The sequence below is a fragment of the Heterodontus francisci genome, chromosome 36, assembly GCF_036365525.1.
Source record: "Heterodontus francisci isolate sHetFra1 chromosome 36, sHetFra1.hap1, whole genome shotgun sequence".
In the NCBI taxonomy this organism is placed as follows: Eukaryota; Metazoa; Chordata; class Chondrichthyes; order Heterodontiformes; family Heterodontidae; genus Heterodontus; species Heterodontus francisci.
The window spans coordinates 20,276,035-20,293,183 of NC_090406.1; the positions used below are offsets into that span (position 1 = coordinate 20,276,035).

Here is a 17,149-nt window from a genome sequence, read left to right on the forward strand (position 1 = left end):
GCACCTGGGAGGCAACATACCATTCGGGAGCCTCGTTTTCGACCACAGAACCGCCTATCTACTCCCCTTACAATCGAATCCCCTACGACTATAGCCCTTCCACTCTTTTTCCCGCCCTTCTGAACAGAAGAGCCAGCCACGGTGCCATGGACCTGGCTACTGCTGCCTTCCCCTGGTGAGCCATCTCCCCCAACAGTATCCAAAACGGTATACTTGTTTTGGAGGGAGATGACCGCAGGGGACTCCTGCGCTGCCTTCCTGCTCTTTCTCTGCCTTTTGGTCACCCATTCCCTTTCTCCCTCAGCAATCCTAATCTGCGGTGTGACCAATTCACTAAACGTGCTATCCACGACCTCCTCAGCATCGCGCATGCTCCAAAGTGAGTCCATCCGCAGCTCGAGAGCTGAAACGTATAATTTGACAAATCATTTGACAGACAATATACGAGAGCTATTTATGACATGTGCTTAGCAGCTATGACAGGTTCCAGCTCTTCAAAGTGAGATTGAAACCAGTCTGCATTCTGCTTCACACGTTTGCCATAGGTGGTCATTGCTGAGTCATAGATGGCGTCTCTGATGTGGGCCCACTTGGTCTCTGCATCCCCTGTAGGAGTATTTTGAAGGGCTTTTTCAAGTGAATTTAGAAACTTATGTCACAGCTGCGGATAAGAAATTGCACTGCTGAACTACAAAAAAGCCCCCAGCGAGTTAACATCCATAGCACTTAAAGCAGCCAGAAGTGCTGCACAAAGAACAGCCAGGCGCTGCGCAAATAACTGCTGGCAACACCGATGCAGTCATATTCAGCTGGCCTCTGACACCGGAAACATCAGAGGAATGGATGGCAATAAGAGAGCTTTTGGGCCAACCATCAAGAAGATCGCCCCCCTCAAATCTAAATCAGGGGACATAATCACTGACCAACGCAAGCAAATGGACCACTGGGTGGAGCGCTACCTAGAACTGTACTCCAGGGAAAATGTTGTCACTGAGACCGCCCTCAATGAAGCCCAATCTCTGCCAGTCATCGATGAGCTGGACGTACAGCCAACAAAATCGGAACTCAGTGATGCCATTGATTCTCTAGCCAGCGGAAAAGCCCCTGGGAAGGACAGCATTACCCCTGAAATAATCAAGAGTGCCAAGCCTGCTATACTTTCAGCACTCTACAAACTGCTTTGCCTGTGTTGGGACAAGGGAGCAAGTACCACAGGACATGCGCGATGCCAAGATCATCACCCTCTATAAGAAAAAGGGTGACCGCGGTGACTGCAACAGCTACCGTGGAATCTCCCTGCTCAGCATAGGGGGGAAAGTCTTCGCTCGAGTTGCTTTAAACAGGCTCCAGAAGCTGGCTGAGCATGTCTACCCTGAGGCACAGTGTGGCTTTCGAGCAGAGAGATCCACCATTGACATGCTGTTCTCCCTTCGCCAGCTACAGGAGAAATGCTGCAAACAACAGATGCCCCTCTATATTGCTTTCATTGATCTCACCAAAGCCTTTGATCTCGTCAGCAGACACGCTCTTCAGACTACTAGAAAAAATCGGATGTTCACCAAAGCTATGAAATATCATCACCTCATTCCATGACATTATGAAAGGCACAATTCAGCATAGTGGTGCCTCATCAGACCCCTTTCCCATCCTGAGTGGTGTGAAACAGGGCTGTGTTCTCGCACCTACACTGTTTGGGATCTTCTTCTCCCTGCTGCTCTCACATGCGTTCAAGTCTTCAGAAGAAGGAATTTTCCTCCACACAAGATCAGGTGGCAGGTTGTTCAACCTTGCCCGTCTAAGAGCGAAGACCAAAGTATGGAAAGTCCTCATCAGGGAACTCCTCTTTGCTGATGATGCTACATTAACATCTCACACAGAAGAGTGTCTGCAGAGACTCATCGACAGGATTGCTGCTGCCTGCAATGAATTTGGCCTAACCATCAGCCTCAAGAAAATGAACATCATGGGACAGGTTGTCAGAAATGCTCCATCTATCAATATCGGCGACCAACGCTCTGTAAGTGGTTCAAGAGTTCACCTACCTAGGCTCAACTATCACCAGTAACCTGTCTCTCGATGCAGAAACCAACAAGCACATGGGAAAGGCTTCCACTGCTATGTCCAGACTGGCCAAGAGAGTGTGGGAAAATGGCACACTGGCACAGAACACAAAAGTCCGAGTGTATCAAGCCTGTGTCCTCAGTACCTTTCTCTACGGCAGCGAGGCCTGGACAACGTATGTCAGCCAAGAGCGACGTCTCAATTCATTCCATCTTCGCTGCCTCAGGAGAATCCTTGGCATCAGGTGGCAGGACCGTATCTCCAACACAGAAGTCCTCGAGGTGGCCAACATCCCCAGCATATACACCCTACTGAGCCAGCGGCGCTTGAGATGGCTTGGCCATGTGAGCCGCATGGAAGATGGCAGGATCCCCAAGGACACATTGTACAGCGAGCTCGTCACTGGTATCAGACCCACCAGCCGTCCATGTCTCCGCTTTAAAGACGTCTGCAAATGCGACATGAAGTCCTGTGACATTGATCACAAGTCGTGGGAGTCAGCTGCCAGTGATCGCCAGAGCTGGCAGGCAGCCATAAAGGCGGGCTAAAGTGTGGCGAGTCGAAGAGACTTAGCAGTTGGCAGGAAAAAAGACAGAAGCGCAAGGGGAGAGCCAACTGTGTAACAGCCCCGACAGCCAATTTTATCTGCAGCACCTGTGGAAGAGTCTGTCGCTCTAGAATTGGCCTTTATAGCCACTCCAGGCGCTGCTTCAAAAACCACTGACCACCTCCAGGCGCTTACCCATTGTCTCTTGAGACAAGGAGGCCAAAGAAGAAGAAGATTTATGACATATAGTCAAAGTCTCCCTAAAGGCAGTGCTGGGTAATTGTGTTGTGGTACTGAGTCACACATACCAAGATAGTTCCAAATTTGAGCCCTAATCTGTGTTAACTGCTCTATTCTGGGGTGGTGGTCAAGGAGCTAGAATTGACCTCAGCACCTCCGGGTCAGGGGGGGAAATATCAGTTAGGGCACCTCCTACTGACCACTGCTGATAAGCGTGAATGTATGATGGATTTCTTACAGAAGACCCTGCTGACATTCGTAGGTCATTGTAACCTAAGCTATCTGGTGGGAAACTGAAGGGATCAGATTTCTGCCTTTTATGAAAAAGTAAAATTGGACAGAAGCATCTTAAATTTTCCCCTCAATGTCTAGGCTCACACAGTAATAACTTATATTTATATTGCACCTTTAACATAATGAAATGTCCCTAGGTGCTGCAGAGAGGCAAAATTAAATTGGTGTGTATCATGTGCTTAAAATTTATTTTGTTGCCTAACTAACTTTATGTAGATTTACACTTCACACAAGCAGCAGTACCAATACAATTCAGGTAGATATGACCTTATTAACTTACTAACTTAGTAATAATTAACAGCCTTTGAGGCAAGAAATGTGGACAAGCCAGAGAAAATTCCACAGCAGCACAACAACTCTCCATGTATAGATAGCCACCTTTATACAGACTCACTTATTAGACATTGAGATGTTACTGAAAAAGCCCCGCCCCACCCCGCAATGTTAGCTTGGGTGTGAAGTTGGAAGTGTTATTTCTACCTAGAAAAAAAACCTTATTTTGAGACACACCCCAATGCACTGTTTTCACAATTGTGTTTATTAGGGGCAAATACATACTAATAAGTGTATTAATACTTTCTATGAATGTACGGAATTTCATAAGTACATGGGAGGAAGACCTCAACTAACTTTATATATCATATAGATATGAAACTCCTTCTATTAAGTGACAATATTTTTATTCATTCACAGGATGTGGGCATCACTGGCAATGTCAGCATTTATTGACTACCTTAATTGCCCTTGAGAAGGTGGTGATGAGTTGCCTTCTTGAACTGTTGCAATCCTTGCAATAAAGGGGCTCCCACAGTGCTGTTAGGTAGGGAGTTCCAGTGACAATGAAGGAACAGCGATGTAGTTCCAAGTCAGGATGGTGTGTGGCTTGGAGGGGAACCTGCAGGTGGTGGTGTTCCCATGCATCTGCTGCCCTTGTCCTTCTAGGTGGTAGAGGTCAAAAGTTTGGAAGGTGCTGTCGAAGGAGCCTTGGCGAGTTGCTGCAGTGCATCTTATAGATGGTACACTCTGCAGCCATGTTGCGTTGGTGGTGTCAATTTTGTGGTGTCAAAGGATTTTAAAGTTCCTGTATGATATCTCATTTTACTTACAAGCAAGAAAAATGTTAGTGAACAGTCCCGTGAGAATAATGTTGCTGGCAGCATTTCACAGTAGTTCATATAATTTACCTCTTTAAAACATTGGAGTTACAGAAATTTAACAGCAACACGGGTTGCATCTTAGAGAAGTGGGATTTCCTCTCCTGGCTACTTGTGGTGTAAAAGATACCAACTGGTCGTAGAAAATGGGACAGAATTCCTGTCCACTTGCAAACTTTAGCACCCACCCATTTTCCGATGCAATGTCCATTAGGCAGGGAAAGCTCAGGGGTGTGGTTCAATTAAATGGAAGTGACATTGCAATATCATACATTTTCCACAATTTCCACCTCATTTGAACCAGATCACATTGTTCCCATATGAAATAGACAAACAAGGTTGCTATGCACTGCAGAAAAGGCAAAGGAAGCCATCAATGAGTTAAGCCATGTGTTGCAATTTGACCTACAGTCTACCTTCAACATAGACACCACATTGCCAGTGACTGTTAAGAACAAACAAAGAACAAAGAACAGTACAGCACAGGAACAGGCCATTCGGCCCTCCAAGCCTGCGCCGATCTTGATGCCTGCCTAAACAAACACCTTCTGCACTTCCGGGGACCGTATCCCTCTATTCCCTTCCTATTCATGTATTTGTCAAGATGTCTCTTAAAAGTCGCTATCGTATCTGCTTCCACCACGTCCCCTGGCAGCAAGTTCCAGGCACTCACCACCCTCTGTGTAAAAAACTTGCCTCGCACATCCCCTCTAAACTTTGCCCCTCGCACCTTAAACCTATGTCCCCTAATAACTGACTCTTACACCCTGGGAAAAAGCTTCTGACTATCCACTCTGTCCATGCCGCTCATAACTTTGTAAACCTCTATCATGTTGCCCCTCCACCTCTGTCGTTCCAGTGAAAACAATCCGAGTTTTTCCAACCTCTCCGCATAGCTAATGCCCTCCAGACCAGGCAACATCCTGGTAAACCTCCTCTGTACCCTCTCCAAAGCCTCCACGTCCTTCTGGTAGTGTGGCGACCAGAATTGCACGCAATATTCTAAGTGTGGCCTAACTAAGGTTCTGTACAGCTGCAACATGACTTGCCAATTTTTATACTCTATGCCCCGACCGATGAAGGAAAGCATGCCGTATGCCTTCTTGACTACCTTATCCACCTGCGTTGCCACTTTCAGTGACCTGTGGACCTGTATGCCCAGATCTCTCTGCCTGTCAATACTCCTAAGGGTTCTGCCATTTACTGTATACCTCCCACCTGCATTCGACCTTCCAAAATGCATTACCTCACATTTGTCCGGATTAAACTCCATCTGCCATTTTCCGCCCAAGTCTCCAACCGATCTATATCCTGCTGTATCCTCTGACAATCCTCATCATTATCCGCAACTCCACCAACCTTTGTGTCATCCGCAAACTTACTAATCAGACCAGCTACATTTTCCTCCAAATCATTTATATATACTGCAAACAGCAAAGGTCCCAGCACTGATCCCTGCGGAACACCACTAGTCACATCCCTCCATTCAGAAAAACACCCTTCCACTGCTACCCTCTGTCTTCTATGACCTAGCCAGTTCTGTATCCATCTTGCCAACTCACCTCTGATCCCGTGTGACTTCACCTTTTGTACCAGTCTGCCATGCGGGACCTTTTCAAAGGCTTTACTAAAGTCCATATAGATAACATCCACTGCCCTTCCTTCATCAATCATCTTCGTCACTTCCTCAAAAAACTCAATCAAATTAGTAAGACATGACCTCCCCTTCACAAAACCATGCTGTCTCTCGCTAATAAGTTCGTTTGTTTCCAAATGGGAGTAAATTCTGTCCCGAAGAATCCTCTCTAATAGTTTCCCTACCACTGACGTAAGGCTCACAGGCCTATAATTTCCTGGATTATCCTTGCCATCCTTCTTAAACAAAGGCACAACATTGGCTATTCTCCTGTCGTCTGGGACCTCACCTGTAGCCAATGAGGATGCAAAGATTTCTGTCAAGGCCCCAGCAATTTCTTCCCTTGCCTCCCTCAGTATTCTAGGGTAGATCCCATCAGGCCCTGGGGACTTATCTATCTTAATGCTTTGCAAGACACCCAACACCTCCTCCTTTTTGATAATGAGATGACTGAGACTATCTACACTCCCTTCCCTAGGCCCATCATCCACCAAGTCCTTCTCTTTGGTGAATACTGATGCAAAGTACTCATTTAGCACCTCACCCATTTCCTCTGGCGCCACACATAGATTCCCATCTCTGTCCTTGAGTGGGTCAACCCTTTCCCTGGTTACCCTCTTGCTCTTTATATATATATATATAAAAAGCCTTGGGATTTTCCTTCATCCTGTTTGCCAATGACTTTTCATGACCCCTTTTAGCCCTCCTAACTCCTTGCTTAAGTTCCTTCCTACTGTCTTTATATTCCTCAAGTGCTTCATCTGTTCCTAGCCTTCCAGCCCTTACAAATGCTTCCTTTTTCTTTTTGACTAGGCTCACAATATCCCATGTTATCCAAGCTTCCTGAAACTTGCCAACTTGTCTTTCCTCCTCACAGGAACATGCTGGTCCTGGATTCTAATCAGCTGACGTTTGAAAGACTCCCACATGTCAGATGTTGATTTACCCTCAAACATTAAGGTCACAATCAATCTTAAACCTTTATACTGCTATTTAGGGATATCACAAACATTAGTTAATCAAACATCTCGAGTGGGAATAAGCAAGTCCCAGATATATTGATGCTATAACAAACCAGTTCATCCAGACAACCAGCAGCAACCAGACAGAGTGGTGCAGTTTTATAGTGACAGAATTCCCAAAGGCAGAAGGTGTTAAGAAAGCTGCCAGTTGTTTCCCAAGAGAGCCTCTTGGGAAGCCAGTGCTTCCCGCCCGATATGAGCCTTTTGCCTCATGACAGCTATCCTGAGATGGACACGGCATTTCTTGTGCTGCTGCATGGGCAACCTGGCCCTGCGCCCTTGTTTGCCACATTTGCAGGCTTTGGAGGAAGCTGGCAGAAGGGCATGCATATTCTGTGAGGGCATTTTTGTCATGCAGTTGGTACTGGGCATGATTCAGAATGGTTGCTGACCTACTGGAAAGCAGATCTAATGATACCAATGGTATCAGTGAACCCACATCTTATGGGCCATGGTAACCAGCTGCCAAGTCTGTCAAAGGCAGAAAGGACAGACTACTCCAATCTGACAGCCGAGGCTTCCTCTTGCTGTGGCACACTTTAAGGAGGAAAAGAGGCTCGAGCAGTTTCCTGAGGAATGAAATTTACATGCCACTTTCAGTAAGAAGGCTGACGTTTCATGATATGGTTTATTAATATTAAAGTAGGGTGCAAGAGAGAGAAGCAAACTGCAAAGAAGAACTTTTAAGGTAGCACGTACCTTCCTACTCTATCTCTAGCACCTTCTATGGTCTTCCCCCTCACGATGTGCATCCTCTTCATAGGGGATGAGAGGGCGGAGGTCTCCTCGGATCCACCAGTTGTTTATCTTTCCTTGAAAATAATGAAGAAAGTGAGAATTCCATTTTGTTGCTATGACGATTAATAAACCCAAATATGAGTATGGCGCCCATAATTAATGAGATGACAGGTGAAAGTAATAAGCATTATGTTCCACATGGGGTGAATAAATGTAAGGATGTGAATGAAAGTGCACTTCCAGGTGAAGCTGGTGATGTAATGGGCACCACTGTACCTCATGGATCATGGATAAGCAAATCAAGTACTTTGACATAGTGTGAAGGGGAGGTGATTGTAGACCTGCATAATTGGATGATGTGGCTGGCTTATTTTGCCTTGTCTGACCTAGTTAAGTCACTAAATGTTTCCCCGAATTGGATGTCTTTGTGTGGGCTATTTGCAGTGACACTCACTGCTATAGACACTTCCTTGCACTAGCCCTAAGCAACTGTCCTTGTGACCGTCCACCTGTCCTTTCAAAAGAGCATCTCCCTCATTGACCAAATCTTCTGTAGCCGCATTCCAATATCGGAGTCTGTAAATCAGTTGGGGCATGGGGCGGGGGGGGGGGGGGGGGGTGGGGGGGTGTGTTGGGGAGGGGGTGGCTCTATATCTTCATTAGATCTCTCTGATATTTGGATAATAATAAGTGCGTCTCTTGCATGGTGCTAATTATGGCAGGTCCCATTCACATGTTATTTCCCATTTTCCCATAGACAAGCTCCCAAAGTTTCCAATGGCAGGAGCTCCTTTAATTATTCACATGAGCTTGACCCTGGAAATTATAATGGGGTCATTCCTCACGACATTGTATAGACACCATTCCTGCCCTGCAATTTTCTGGTGGTGTTTGTGCCCTGTGGGGAAATCTAGGCTCATTTCCTTGCAAGCGCTACATGTCCTAACATTCAGAGTACATTATCTTGGTAATGATCAAGGGTGGTTGCACTGACAGGTGTCAACGTATTACAATTGAAAATAGGCACTAGGCCAGCATGTTTAAATATTCTGAGTGAATTATCTGGGATCGTATAACATGTGTGTTGTCATTGTTTTAAATTTATCAGATTCTTCCCTTATTTGTCTCATCAGGTAAAAGGACCAAGATTCCCCTCTTTAGGGTAGAGCTCTATTCACCCGACCAAATCTGCCCCAATCCCATAAGCAGCTCAGGATCCCAGCAAGAAACCCACCCACTGTCAAGAGGGAGTCCAGCAGAGCTAAATGGGAACGTCAATGGTGGGAATGGAACCAGGAGTTATCAAGGGTCATGAAAGAGGCAGTCGCACCCCAAAAACTGGCGTCGCAGACCTGTGAAACACCTCAATCAAGACTGGGGACTTCAGTGTTTGGGGACAGGCTGAATGAGAAGAGGTGGTTTCAACAAACAACAACTTATATAGCATCTCTAATGTAGAAAAACATCCCAAGGCATTTTGCAGAATCCCCTAGGGGGAGTCTCACACCCTTTTCCAGGGCCTAATGTTTATTTTTTTTTCCAAAATATACTTTATTTATAAAAATCTGTAAAAAAAATACATGACAAAACAGTTCCAAACAGCACCAAGTCACAAGTTACAACCAGTGCAAAGGAGGTCAGTTTCCTTCAATACAATCATGAGTTGCCTCACAACCCTCCCATTTCATTTCTCGTGCCATATACATTTTACAGCAAACGAAAATTTTCCCGATACAGTTCGAGGGGTTTTCCATGGATCCAGCCCCTCCGTTCAGCTTGGTGGGGGGACCTTACACAGTGGTCTTTCCCCATTGAGCCTTTTCTGTGGCTGCCCCAAGCTTTAGTGCGTCTCTCAGCATGTAGTCCTGGACCTTGGAATGTGCCAGTCTGCAACATTTGGTCATGGACAACTCTTTGCGCTGGAAGACCAGCAAGTTTCGGGCAGACCAAAGGGCGTCTTTCACCGAATTGATAGTCCTCCAGCAGCAGTTGATGTTTGTCTCGGTGTGAGTCCCTGGGAACAGCCCGTAGAGTACAGACTCCTGTGTTACAGAGCTGCTTGGGATGAACCTCGACAAAAACCACTGCATCTCTTTCCACACCTGCTTCGCAAAGACACATTCCAAAAGGAGGTGGGCAACTGTCTCTTCCCCACCACAGCCACCGCGAGGGCATTGTGCGGAGGGGGTGAGACTTCGGGCGTGCAGGAAGGATCTGACGGGGAGGGCTCTTCTCACCACCAGCCAAGCTACATCTTGGTGCTTGTTTGAAAGTTCTGGTGATGACGCATTCCGCCAAATGACTTCGGCGGTCTGCTCGGGGAACCATCCAACAGGATCCACCGTCTCCTTTTCCTGTAGGGCCTTGAGAACATTCCGTGCAGACCACTGCCTGATGGATCGGTGGTCAAAGGTGCTTTTCCGCAGAAACTGCTCCACGAAGGATAGGTGGTACGGCACGGTCCAACTGGATGGAGCGTTACGCGGCAATGTAACCAGGCCCATCCTTCGCAACACCGGGGACAGATAGAACGTCAGCACGTGGCGACACTTGGAGTTTGCATACTGGAGGTCTACACACAGCTTGATGCAGCCGCACACGAAGGTAGTCATCAGGATGAGGGCGGTGTTGGGTACATTTTTCCTGCCCTTATCTAGAGGTTTGAACATCGTGTCCCTCCGGACCCAGTCCATTTTGGATCCCCAGATGAAGCGGAAAATGGCTCGGGTGACTGCCACAGCGCAGGGCCTAATGTCTTCATCCCATAGTGACCCTGGGATGGGCAGTGACAGTAAGAAGGAAATCCTCTGGAGACCCAGGCACCACGCTCCCACTGCAATCTGCATGCGACCGGCAAGGAAGAGACCGCCAGCATCGATCCCACCAATAGTTGGGCCTCACCACCAGAATTATTCCACATTCTCCGATGCAACCTTGGCCAATTTTGGATGGGATTGTGAAGGAGAATTGTGTCCAAAGTCTTCACCAAGATGTTTATTTATAAATTAAGACAAGGCTACTTCAAATTTATTTTGTGTCTTGAAACTTTTAGTACATATTTTGTGTAGGTGCTTGCTGTTAGTCATCTTGTTAGAAGGCAGTCTCCCTGACTCCATCTAAGGTGTGGTCCCACCTCAACACTGAGGGATTTATTGTTAATGATACAGATAAAATTGTACTAACCCAGCAGGTTTGACTAAACTTTGATTACTTTGATCAAACTGGAACAGGGTTGTTTGTTTCAGAAAATGTAGTGAGGTGACAGACATAACATAGAGGTAGGAGGACAATCAGGGTGACCTATCCAAAGCAATCCAAAACTGGGTCTTTCCCCTTCTGGCCAAAACTTGGATTTGTTGTATGAAGTTCATTTCCCCCTTCTTATGGCATAAGCCACTCTAAATACTTCTGACAAATGTACTTAAAGTCTCCGTGTGCTCTGTCATTTGACAGTAAACAAGCTAATGTGGTGAATTTAACACCTCATCACCATCACATTTCCTGCTGGGTATATACACTTGACTTATTGTACTGTGTCAGAGAGATTTCTCTATTGTAAACAGTCATGACCCAGAACCTTGCATTTGCCTGAACCTTTGAAGGGGAATAGTGACACTGAACAAATCTAAATTTTTACAACTCAGAATTACTGCTTTTGGCTGAAGTACAAATTCTCACCACCACTCCTAAAATCCCCAAAAGTGGAACCTCATGCATATGAAGTTTCCAGTTGATAAGCTGCACTCCAATGAGCGAAAAAAAGGAATTTGTTTCAAAACTACAGCTGAATCAAAAGAGAGATCCACACATTATTATCTTGTGTTTCTTTATTTGCCCAATTACCACCCATTTTTGGCATGCACCATCATCCCTTTTGTCATTTAATCACTCCTGCCTTCCACCCTATCACAGACCTTCCCTTCTGTTTTCTTCCTCCCCTTCTCCCTTTCCCCTTTCCCTGCCTCTGTACTTGCTTAAAACTGTTACGTCCCCAACTTCTTCCAGTCCTGAAAAAAGGTCAGAAACTTTGGGGAGTGAGCATGCAGGGAGTTAAATCCCCTGAAATTGGCATTAGGTTGGGATCCTGTCATCATCCCATCCTCTTCCAACTTTCCTGGGGGAGGGGGGAATTGAAGGCAAGGATCTGTCGGGTAAGTAATTATAATAGTTTAGAAGTCAATCAAGAACTGTTTTAACCCTCAGTTCTGGATTTCCAAGCTAGGGGACTTGTTTCCTGATCTGTCAGCGACTCGCCAGGGTCACTGAGGCGAATGCCCAGCGGGAAGAGTTTATCTCCTTATGTGTTATCTCCTCTTGCAAGGAGAGATAGAAGAGAGGCATGAATATTTGTAATGGTTTTTGTGGAGAGCAGGGAAAGACACCATTTGTGGAGGGTGTCTGTGATGCATGGGTATGAGAGGGCAGTAGGCTGGGGATAAATGTGAGTGATAACTGTTGAGAAGGGGATGTGAGGTGCCTGAAGAGAGAGGAATGAATGGAGCTGCAAGGTATGTTGAACTGAGGAGTGTTGGGCAAGTCAGAGTGTGGGGCTTGGCACCTGAAAGTGTTATGCCACTCACCTGTCATGCCCTCATGTCGTCCTGAGTCCCCTTGGTACACTGTCTCCAGGTTGAAGGGACCACACTTCTGCATTGACTTCCTCAGCCACGTCCATCCATAATTGCTTGATTGGAGAGATTTCCCTCTTCCTATTGTCCTTGGGAGAGCTCAGCTCACTGCAGCCCCACAGATCTCACAGCAGGACACCCAGGTAAGTTTCAGAGACCCAGAGGCAATGTTCCCAGGATTCCTCTCCATTCCTGTAGTTGCTGCAGTCTCAAAAATCCAAGTGCTGGTGAGCACTTGTAACCCATGCCGGAGTCCCTTTAATTAGAAATCCTTTCTTTGACTGAATGGACGCGTCGTCCTGCCCGACCTCCCTGATTGGTCGGGGAGGCCAGAAGCGGCAGTCTCATAACATTGCGGCACAGTGGCGCAGTGGTTGGCACCGCAGCCTCACAGCTCCAGCGACCCAGGTTCAATTCCGGGTACTGCCTGTGTGGAGTTTGCATGTTCTCCCTGTGTCTGCGTGGGTTTCCTCCAGGTGCTCCGGTTTCCTCCCACATGCCAAAGACTTGCAGGTTAATAGGTAAATTGACCATTATAAATTACCCCTAGGATAGGTAGGTGGTAGGGAAATATAGGGACTAGTGGGGATGTGGTAGGAATGTGGAATTGGTGTAGGATTAGTATAAATGGGTGATTGATGGTCGGCACGGACTCGGTGGGCCGAGGGGCCTGTTTCAGTGCTGTATCTCTAAAAAATAAAAAATTGCTCTGGGAAAGAGCCTCAGCAATGCCCGGCCATTAGGAAATTGGGTTCCAGACCCGAAAATAGTCACAGCATTCCGGCAGGGAGTAAGTTCAGAAGGTTCTGCCCATTGACTCTGTTTCTCTCTCCACAGAGGCGATCTGACCTGCTGAGTATTTCCAGCATTTTTTGTTTTTAGTGCACATTTGCCATTGATTTGTAGTTAGGATTTTTAAAAAATAAATAAGCAGAATCCAGGTTTGTGATTGTGGAATAACAATCAAACTGAGCTAACATTTCAGTGTCTTCTTCTTACATCATCCATGACTTTTAATGACACCAACTGTCTAAATGTTCTAGAGACACCGTTTCTCTGGGGTTGCTGCCACAGATAAAGCAGAAGATCAAGGGAAACCATGCAGAAAATTTACCCCAGGATGTTTAAAGCAACTATTGGATAAATTTCCCAGCATTGGCAATCAGGCTGTGGGCCCAGTCTCTCCGATCTCTGCTCTTGTATGCAATAGGCATTGCCAACCCCAGCAAATCTTCTAGGAACGGCTCCTATTAAATATGTTTTGCAAGTTTCCAGCCTAGATAGGACGTCCAAAATGTTGCAGACTCACAAAGTATTCCTCGATTCAATGTTGCAACCGTGGAGCTTCTCCTTCACTAAGGAGAGTTATTTTGTTTGCCCCTGAAAGGCATGCTCCCTACAATGGGAGGAGGAGGCATAAAGGGTCAACGTAGTGTCCAATATTCAGAGGGTTTGGGAACAAATGAGGAAAACATTTGCCAGCCTCAGAAATATGCTGAGGTAAGACTTACGCAACACTTCCATATTGTTACAACTGCTCAGGACAAAGCCCCCAATCAAAATATATGATTATGATTGCGTTGGGAGCAACGCACTGTCGATTCAGTCCCATTGCTTCAGAGGCCGCATCATATTTCTTTAAGCTTTCCAAATCGAAGAGAGTAGAATCCGAATTGAAACAATCTAGTAACCCCCGAATGAAGCGAACCAAACCAGGTATCTTTAAATATCCACAAATTAACTGTTTATTAAAAAAATTAAACAAAATCTTAAGCACGACTAAGATAAACCAATATCTAAAGACCGTATAACGTCTTATTTAAAAATCTAACTCCTGTATTCGCAGACATATAGGGCTGGATTTTATGTCGGGCGGATGGGAGCTGGCTACTGACGTAAACATCGGTGGCGACCCCGCTTCTGCCTAGCTTGGGGATCCGTCCTGCATTTTACAGGTCTCTTGCTTTAATTGTTCTGAGGCGGGACTTCCACCTGCGTGAGGGAGGAAGTCCCACCTCATTCAGATGCCGGCCAATCATCGGACCGGCAGCTCTTAGTCCCAGCAGTGCCACCGGGAGCGGTGGCCATTGCTGGGACTGCAGCCCATGCGAGGACATGGAGCCAGGAGTGCAGGTGAGTTTGGGTTGCCTCGCCGGGGGTAATCGGTTGGGCCCCAGCGAGGCAAGGGGGAAAAGGGGACGTCTTGTGTCCTGGGGGTGGTTGGGGAAGTAGCGGCGGCCCTTGATCGGACAACCTCTGCCCGTTTGTCAGGGCCCACGCGTGGGACGCTGAGAGGCCGCTAGCTTTCACCGAGTGGCCTTTCCCGGCTCCAGGACGCCCACTTGCCATGGGTAAAATCCCCGTGGAGGCAGGCGAAAGCCCTTAAGTGGCTGTTAATTGGCAACTTAAGGGCCTTGATTGGCTCGGTGTGGGCAGGCCCATTTTTCGCTCCCCCCCACCCTACGTAAAGTGGGGCAGAGATGAGCGGGTTGGGAAGGCCTTCCTGAGGCTCCCGCTCCATTTTACACCACCAGCCCCGCCACCATCCATCTCGCTGGGGCGGTGTAAAATTCCGGCCATTCTCAAACTAACAGTAGTTTGTTTTTTAATTAGCTGCCCGAAAAAATAGAAAAAAACAATAAAGTCTTTGCAGATTGTGCTTCCGACCAATGGTCTTCTAATTCAATACAAAGTTCACTTGCAGTCTTCCAAGATGCGATGAGAAAAAGGCCCTTCCAGAGAAAGGGGTTCAACTGTTCAGTTTGGCAGTTGTAGTATTAAGTTCTTTTTTCCAGTGATGAACACAGCTGATCAATAATTTGTTATTTCTTTAAGGAATTAATTTGGCTTGAAGCTTTTTAGAAGTTTGAGAGAGAAACTACCCTGGGTTTAAATTGACTGAGAGAGAGCTCTCCTATTTCCTTCACGTGCTGAATCAGTCTGTCAACTGTGTGTCTCTGCTAGCCAGTTTCAAAGTCAAAATGGATACATTGAAGCCCCGTTCTCCCTCTCTGTATGGCTGTTGCCTGACAACCAGAATGCACTTTGGCTAACAGTTTCCAGAGCTTGCTGCCTTAAATAAGTACTGAGCTTTTACAGCCAAAGGCGCACCACAATATTTCCTCAGCGGAAAAAAAAAACACAGGATCGTGACAATATACAAAATGGATAAGACAAATATGCAAAATGCAAAGAGTTTCCTTACAACTTGTTACACCTTGACTAAAGCCATACACAAACCACCTAGAAAACCTTACACTTTGCCTAGTTTCACATGCATACTTATATTGCACAAGGGAATGCTGAGATGCAGAATGGGCACTTGGGGTATTACTATGTGGTGTCTAAACTTCCAACATCTCAACACTACAGGGGTGAAATTGGTCAATGCCAGTAGAGCAAAGTGCGAATGGGCTTCCCATTTTAGACCATGCCAACTTTCTTTTCCATTGAAGATAGTAACATAGAAACATAGAAAATAGGAGCAGGAGTAGGCCATTCGGCCCTTCGAGCCTGCTCTGCTGCTCATTATGATCATGGCTGATCATCCAAATCAGTAACCTGTTCCCGCTTTCGCCCCATACCCTTTGATCCCTTTCGCCCCAAGAGCTATATCTAACTCCTTCTTGAAAACAAACAATGTTTTGGCCTCAACTGCTTTCTCTGGCAGCGAATTCCACAGGCTCACCAATCTCTGGGTGAAGTAATTTCTCCTCATCTCAGGCCTGAAAGGTTTACCCTGTATCTTTAGACTATGACCCCTAGTTCTGGACTCCCCCACTATCGGGAACATCCTTCCTGCATCTACCCTGTCAAGTCCTGTTAGAATTTTATAGGTTTCTATGAGATCCCCCCCTCACTCTTCTGAACTCCAGTGAATATAATCCTAACCGACTCAAACTCTCCTCATACGTCAGTCCCGCCATCCCAGGAATCAGTCTGGTAAATCTTCACTGCACTCCCTCTATAGTAAGAACATCCTTCCTCAGATAAGGAGACCAAAACTGCACACAATATTCCAGGTGTGGCCTCACCAAGGCCCTGTATAATTGCAGCAAGACATCCCTGCTCCTGTACTTGAATCTTTTCGCTATGAAGGCCAACATACCATTTGCCTTTTTTACCTCCTGTTGGACCTGCATGCTTACCTTCAGCGACTGGTGTACAAGAACACCCAGGTCTCGTTGCATATTCCCCTCTCTCAGTTTATAGCCGTTCAGATAATAATCTGCCTTCCTGTTTTTGTTACCAAAGTGTATAACCTCACATTTATCCACATTACACTGCATCTGCCATGCATTAGCCCACTCACTCAACTTGTCCAAATCACCCTGAAGCCTCCCTGCATCCTCCTCACAACTCACCCTCCCACCCAGTTTTGTGTCATCTGCAAATTTGGAGATATTACATTTAGTTCCCTCATCTAAATCATTAATATATATTGTGAATAGCTGGGGTCCTAGCACCGATCCCTGCGGTATCCCACTAGTCACTGCCTGCCATTCGGAAAAAGACCCATTTATCCCTACTCTTTGTTTTCTGTCTGACAACCAATTTTCTATTCATCGCAATACACTATCCCCAGTCCCATGCGCTTTAATTTTACACGCTAATCTCTTATGTGGGACTTTGCCGAAAGCCTTCTGAAAGTCCAAATAAACCACATCTACTGGCTCTCCCTCATCAACTCTACTAGTTACATCCTTGAAGAATTCTAGTAGATTTGTCAAGCATGATTTCCCTTTCATAAATCCATGCTGACTCTGTCCGATTCTACCACTGTTGTCTAAGTGCTCTGCTATAAAATCTTTGATAATGGACTCTAGAAT

The 17,149-nt window shown here is 46.3% G+C and overlaps 1 long non-coding RNA gene across 2 annotated transcripts in view; it reads right to left on the bottom strand.

The window, feature by feature from the left end:
• LOC137351365 (uncharacterized) overlaps positions 1 to 17,149 on the bottom strand; it is a 37,626-nt gene that overhangs the window by 12,418 nt on the left and 8,059 nt on the right. For both annotated transcript variants that reach the window (XR_010969492.1, XR_010969493.1), the window contains exon 2: positions 7,654 to 7,766. This is a non-coding gene — a long non-coding RNA (uncharacterized lncRNA). The remainder of the gene's footprint in view (positions 1 to 7,653; positions 7,767 to 17,149) is intronic.